We start from the raw sequence: 7,825 nt of genomic DNA on the forward strand, positions 1-7,825 counted from the left end.
AAGCTCATTACGACGAAAGATCTGCCCTCCTTCCTTCACCTCCAGTCTCCTTCCACCCAAGAATGGGCATTCACAGAAGCTTATTGTATGAGGGTTCTGCAAGAATCCTGGCCATCCCACAGAGCAGTGCCAGACAGGACCCAGGCACCGCCCAAGGTGCCTTTCAAACCCCCTTTTAGGAAGCCACCTCAACAAGTCCCCACTGCACTGACTCCTTGGTTACCCAACCACAAGCCAGGCCCCTCCTTGGGATCATACCTTGCAGGGACTATAGTAATGAAGTGTGCCAAGATTGTGGAAAAGGGAACATATATCAGCCAATTATAAGAAGTGCCCCCAGCACCCTAAGCTGAGGGCCATCTTTGCCGCAGTTTGCTCTGAGCAACCTGCTGGGTGGATTAGATTTGATTCAATTAAGATAGCTCCCCTGATGGTTCTACCCCCTTCCCTGCACCCCCCACCAACCCCGAGCTACAAAATATCATTGACGCTGGTTCTGAAGTGAGCCTCATCATCCAGGACTAGGTGCCACCCGGTGCCACCATCCGCAAAGATGAGTAGATGACAATTCTTAAGGTAGATGGAAACTAAGGATCTCCCCACTGTTAGGTTGAAGGTCTCCCCTGGGGATTCCTCCCGTGAAAGGGAGCACCTTTCCGGGGTTGTTAAACACCTCGCAATGGGATGGCCTCTCCTCCTGGGCCAAGATATTGTCCGGTGGGGGGAAACCCTAATCTCATTACGCTGCATGACCGCCTCAGGGACGGTGGACCCTGTAGAAGAGGCAGCACCTCTAGGAACCAACCTGATCCCCTCCGACCTGATACTGGACTGTTCCGTGGTTGCATGACCACCATGGAACCTCAAATGACGAACCAGGCCCTAAAACTGCCGTTAACCTCCTGATTACAGGGCGGCTGTCTCACTGCCGTCACTGAACCAAGAGAAGCTCATCCAAGCCCAGACAGAGGATGATACACTACAGTGCCTCCTCTAGAAGCTGTTACTTCTGAAGAGTACCTGAAAGACCTCACGGAAGATGACTACTCACTCGAGGATGAGGTGCTATACCGAGTGATCCAAGGGTTGAACAAACCTGCTCATATCCTCCATAAGCAAGTCCTTGTTCCGCTGGCCCTCCACCAAGACATCCTTAGCCTTGCCCACGATGGTATCAATGGGCACTTCAGTGTCATTAGGACCACCGGTGCCATCAAGGGAAAATTCTACTGGCCTGGCTTACAGAAGACGGTCAAGGCTTTCCTATCCTCCTGCACTACCTGCCAGATATCAGGAAATCCAAATGAGGTAGTCCCCAAGGCCCCTCTCAGGAACGTACCCTCTGCCAGTGTCCCCTTCCAGGACATCGTCATCGACTATTTCACGCCCCAGGAATAACCACTGCCTCACTTTCATTGACAGGTTCACAAGGTACCCTGAGGCTATTCCTGTTAGGAGCGAGAGCTCCAAGAATGCTGTTAAGGCACTAATAGCTTTCTTCTGTCGTTTTAGTTTCCCTGCCACTATCCAAACGAATCAGGGCAGGCACTTCATGTCCAAGGAATTCCGGGAAGGCATGGCCAGCCATGGGGTTCGACATTTCCACTCGACCACGTATCATCTAGAGAGCCAGGGCATAATAGAAAGGTTCCACCAGTCCCTCTCTACGACGTTGAAGCAGCTTGAGCATGAAGGAGGAGCATCTTGGGAGGAGAACCTCCCTACACTTATTTTGCTGCACACCATGCTCCCTCCGAGACAACAGGCTACAGCCCATTTTTATGCTCATTCCATGTGGGCCCCCTTTGACATTCTATATGAAGCCTGGACTGACCCAGCAAAGGCAGATTGGGGTACAATTGCTCAGCATCCAAAGGAATCTTCGGGCTGCATGGGAGGTTGCACAGGCAACAGAAGCCACCACCAAAGAAAGAGTAAAGATTAAATTTAATCAAACAGCTCGGTGCCATTCCTTCAACTTGGACAAATAGGTCCTGGTCCTTCAGACTGGGGCCATGCAGCCCCTGGAAACTCACTTAAACTCACTTCATGGGCCTACACAGGATATTAGGGAAAAGAAGGGCCCTGGAGACTGAGGATAAACCTCCCGCTCCCCGGGCTATAGTTGGCATCATCACATGGTGCCCCTAACCCCCTGAAAAGCTCGGAAGTCTTACGAAATCTAGAACCCATCACCCCAGACCTCAGGACTACCCATCAAGAGGACATACGTCAGCTACTGCAAAGCCATCCACAAGTAGTCCAGAACACACTCGGTTGTACTGATGTCATGGAGCATTCCATCAACCTGCAAGATGGTGTGAAACCCATCGCCCAAGGATGCTATTGGATGAATCCAAAAAAGGCCCAAAGGATCGAGGAGCAGGTACAGCTCCAACTTGACCTCGGCCCCATCGAGCCAAGCCACAGCCCCTGGTCATCACCCATAGTCTTGATAGCTAAGGAGAGAGGAGGTAATAGGCTGTGCATAGATTACAGGGAACTGAATGAAGCTACGGAGTCTGAGCCATATCCCCTTCCGTGCATTGAGGTATGCTTAGATAGCCTTGGGAGTGCTCCATATCTAAGCCAATTTGGTGTAGCACAAATAAACTACCTTGGTCATTGTGAGTGGAATGGCCAGGTGATGCTAAAAGAGGCAAATGTTCAGACTATATGGGACTTACCTTACCTGAGGACAAAGCGGGAAGCTCAGCAATTTCTTGGCACTTTATTAGAAACTTCACTGACACTGCCACTCCCATCACCAACCTCTTTCGTGGGAAGCCGCCCTTTCATTGCACCCATGAGCGTGAGAGGGCCTATGACCATCTTAAGGCAGTCTTTTAATATCACTTCGTCTCGTGATATTTGCTCTTTTCAAACATTGATTATTTATTTATATCTCCCTTGAAATCCTTATTCAGTTATAACCCGTAATTTAATCTCTTATTTTAGTAAATTTTGTAGCAACTTGCCCATTTATGAATTTATTTCTAAGCCTAAAGCGGCTCCTCACTTTTATTTTGATTCCCATTCTGCTACTGCAGAGCGCCAAATTGCCAGATCTAATAGTGCTGTAAGTCCCTTGACTTCCTTACTTTAGGCAGAAGTTCCACGGTTGCATGACCAACCTGCCACTCCCCACAATGATTCTAGCCATTTCAAGAGGTTAAGAAATAAGATCTTGGCATATTAATCCTAAATTTTTTCCTTACTACTTATAAATATCAAGTACCTGTTAATATCCAGCAAATATCCAAGCCGAGTGGCATTTGTTAAATTTCTACCCTACTCTTTCATGTAATTAATCTGTGCATTAGGCACCCTTGACCTCAGTGCCATGTCTGGCACTGTGCCGACGCCCCAAGTAACGTGGCAACAACTAACTTAAGACCACGTATACTCTGTTGTAATACCTCATCAAGGCAAACTAATTGCATGTCTTTAACTGCACAAAGTTACTCCTACATTAAGTGCATGATTATTTTAACAATTACTTTCAGAAAAATCATTTAAGGTTATTGTATTTTAATATTTCCGATATCTTTATCATGTTTGCAACAGTTACTGATTAAAAAGAATAATAGTGGCTTTTAATTTATTGTATTTTAATGCTTATGATAATTTGCTCATACTCCCTTTAACAAGTTCCTGCTTGAAAATAACAATAATTTATAACTTGTCGTTCCTTTACCCTTAGCCACATTTTATACGCTGTCTCTCACGTAATTTAATATTAAAGTCATCATTAAGAATTTTGTAAATATCCTTATAGCGCAGGAAACCGTATTTTTAAAAATAAGAGCTATTAAAGTAGAAGTAAATAACAAAGCTTTGTCAGCCGAATCACTTGGACTGGTAGACATTCGCATCCGAATAAAGGTGCGACATGTCAACTTAAAGGGGGGAGTAGCTAAAGATTTCCAAGCAACCCACCTCCCAAAGCTTTAAGGAATAACTAAAAAAAATAAACATGCTCTCACTTAGTACTGACTGACAAGGAAGGGCATGGAAACTCTTGCTCCCTCCTTAAATCCTGAAATTGCACTCTCTCTCTCTCTCTCTCTCTCTCTCTCTCTCTCTCTCTCTCTCTTTGACCATGTGACTGCTCTAATAATGTCCGTTTCAGACATTATTAGTGAAAGCAGTTGTTGGAGAAGTGGAGGCAGGCCGAACACATCACGTGACCTTTCTGATTCACCATAAGGAGCGAGAAATCAAACAAATGCGCATCGAGGAGCACGCATCTATAGAAAATGGTAAGCAATTAGAAACCGAAGGCATAAAAAGACCGACGCGAGAAATAAGGAGACAGAGACGTTCCTAGAGCGGAAGTAACAACATCCCTTTACATTGCCCGCCTCCCTCAGAATGCCAATTTGCCTACCTCATGGCCCACTGTTGGACAGAAGTCTATTTGCGGTGAACCCATTAATTAAGTCCTTCTCCAACCTTATTCTACGATGAAGTCATCTCTCCTACAAGGTAGTGTTCTGTAATACAGATGTTATTAGTTAAGTAAATTTGTATACTTTCCCTAAAACTCCTGACTTTGATTTCAAGTGGCAGTGTTCCATTTCAGCCCCGCCTTGCCAGTGCAGTGTTAATATTAACTTTAAATAACAAGTGCTATTCTTGTTGGAAGTCGTATGTCCAAGGCATCCTTTGGCACCTTCAGTGCGCTGCCTAGTCCTATGCTTGAGACCCTGTGCCTTTTCTGGCTTTAATTCATAAACCTCTCCGATACAGAAGGAACCTTAGCTGTGGATTTCGCCTGTGTGTGTGTGTCGTGCTCCCACGACACCATTAATTCTGCAGTAAATATTCACAAGGATAATTCATTTTGATCCTTGTCCCGGTAATTTTTTTGATTATTACCCAGGATCCTGCTACCTGTCAGTTTTCCGTTCTAAACCTCTGATCGTTTTTTAATGTAAATCTATGTAATTTCAAGTTAGCCTACATTGTTTATCTACAACAATTCCTTGACGAGTAGAGCCCTCAGTTCAGTAACCCCCCCCCCCCCTCCTTGTTTTGCGTTTTTCCTATTCAAATAGCAGTCAGATCCAAGGACTTCCCCAGATAAAAAAGTAAAAATATATATAATTCAACCTTCACATATAAATGCAGAGGCTATACGAATCTGTTGAACGTTACAACATAACAATTCCCCACGTTCCAAAATTAAAATAAATGCAAACTAACTATTCGTGTTTATAATACCGATACAAATAATGTCTGTAAAGGGGAAAATGTGGTTTATAAAAGCTTGCCGATAAAAGGAGACGTCTTTGGGCTGCTTCCTCGAAACCTAAAAGGGGAATAATATTCGGCGCACGTTTTGCATTTATCTCTCTGTACAGCTGCCTTGGTGAAATAAGACGCTTCGCTGTGAAACAGGTGAAAGAAGCAGGTGCTGGATTTAAGAAGAGCAGAGAAGATTCTGTTATCAAAGATAATAATAACGGCGGCCAGCATACTAGTGGTCTTGTATAACGAATAAACATCTACTTATATAAAAACATACACACATGTAAAGTCTTTTAAATATATTATATACATACATACATATGCAATTGGCCCCGTTAGGAAAGGGGTCAGAGTTCTAAGGGAGAAGGAAAAACAAAAGCAATAATCATTCTAAAACATTCTAGATTCCTGAGGAAATACATAGCTTCTGTGTTTAAATATTAGGGGAAAAAGAGGGAACAGCGAGATGTCTATCAAAATTCTTCAGGCAGAAAGATTAACTTACACTTCTTTCGTATTTTTATTATTATTCCATTCGGTAAATATATATGTGTGTAAAAATATAGTTTTATTAATTGTCACAATTAGTAAAAAGGAATATGGACACAAAATAAAAACAATTGTACAGGGTAACTACGAAGTTCAGGAACATGGGAGACATCGACTACAAACTGATTTTCAGAAACGAGGACAGAATAAACCGGTTCTTGAAAAATTTGAAAGATAATACAACGGTAGATTAAACAGCCTACTAAGACCTTTATGTAACAGGTTCCTCATTGGTTGTTATGTGTGGCTTACCAAATATACGCAGGGAGAGTATTTCTTTGGAACCCACCCTTTCATCCTATAATAGCTGAATTCTCGACACCTCTACTAGAGAACCTTTTGAAAAATGAATGTAACCTAACCAACCTTTTGATTCCAAGAACAGAATTTTATGCCAGGACTCTGACCTAACTATGACAAGCATCGATATTGAAGCTATTTGCTTCAATTTAGGTACTATTTTTACAGAAGATTAAACCATTTATAATGGCTTTAAACGTGATGATATTAGAAATTGTTAGAATTAGCAGTGCGTGATACTGCTTACATCCTTAATGGACATGTTTATTTACAAATAGATATTTTCTTATGTTCAAATTTAAAAGGAAATTGCTGGGCAATGGCCCTTCATCTTTTAAACCAGCTTTTTTTTCTTTTTAATGGGAAGTATGTAGATAAATACACTTTTGTTCTGTTTAAAGACAGGAATTATAGCGAGTCATTTTTACAGTATGCTAACTCTTGACTTCAAAATATTAAATTTACATGCAAATTAGAAGGAAATGGACAATTAGCCATTTTAGATACAGTGGTATTTCGTAAAGATAATTGTTTTCAACATGGGCATCTGCGGGAAACCAAGATAGTTTTACCGGCCATGGCCTGAATTTTGACAGTTTTTGTTTTTATAATTTTAAATTCCGTTTTATCAACACTCCTCCACGGGGCTATAAACATAACATCGAGTTGGAAATTATTTAATAATGGAATTAAATTTCTGGAGGAAATTTTTAATGCCAACTGTTGTCCATCGGTCCTATTTTCTAAATCTGTCAAGAAAACTATCAATAACTTTTCCATTCACCTGGTGCAGTGCATTTAGCACAGAAACTAAGATATTACTCCAAATTACCTTATATACATGTTAGGAAATTTGTTATCCTCTTGAGAAAATTTTAAATCATTACTTTCCAACAGTTGATGCCAGATTCCCTTTTGTGAATCCTAGAACTATCGGTGGCTTTCTAAAACAAAGAAAAGTTGCCTTTCTTGATGCAATCTGGTGTACTATACTTATTTGCTGCCGGTGTAATCAGTTGACCTACATAGGAAGAACGCGCCGGTTGCTAAAGTTGAGATCCGATGCTCATAAAGGTATACGTTACCGAACGGGCAGCAAATCAATCAATAGAGGTCAGAGGTTAGCTGAGAATAAGGACTAATAGGAATCTTGACCTCGCCCAGTGACCTCTTGAAACACGTTACAGTACTCAATAACAGCCGTTGGACGAAACGTATTGAAGAGTCGAACTTGGAACAATAATGGAAAAGGGAGCCCATACAAATGAAAAGTGAGAAACTTATATTGAAAATTGGCATCTAATGCTAGGCCATATGTACGAAGTATCTGAGGGGAGTAAGCAGAGAAGACCAAGGCACGGTTGAAGGGGAGTGTCGAGAGTGTAAAAGTGAAACTGCGGGCCCCATAGTGATTTGTGAAATTGTATAATTATTCACGAGTGCCCACTGACTAAGAACAGACTTTAATTCCAAGTTACCAACTTATGAAAGTTACAAGTGACTTTTAAAGATAGACTGTTCAATGACCCAGATTGATATGGTGGAACTTTTTAAGAATTTGAGTTAGGAATAAATGTATTTGAGTTAGGAATAAAAGTATGTGTATAAATATAAATATATACATATATACAAAGAGAGAGAGAGAGCTGTTTCACCGAACAGAATAATCAGAAAAATAGGAAAAAAGTGTAAGGTACGCTTTCTACTTGGCGAATTATTATAA

Source organism: Macrobrachium nipponense, chromosome 26 (assembly GCF_015104395.2).
Source record: "Macrobrachium nipponense isolate FS-2020 chromosome 26, ASM1510439v2, whole genome shotgun sequence".
Lineage (NCBI taxonomy): Eukaryota > Metazoa > Arthropoda > Malacostraca > Decapoda > Palaemonidae > Macrobrachium > Macrobrachium nipponense.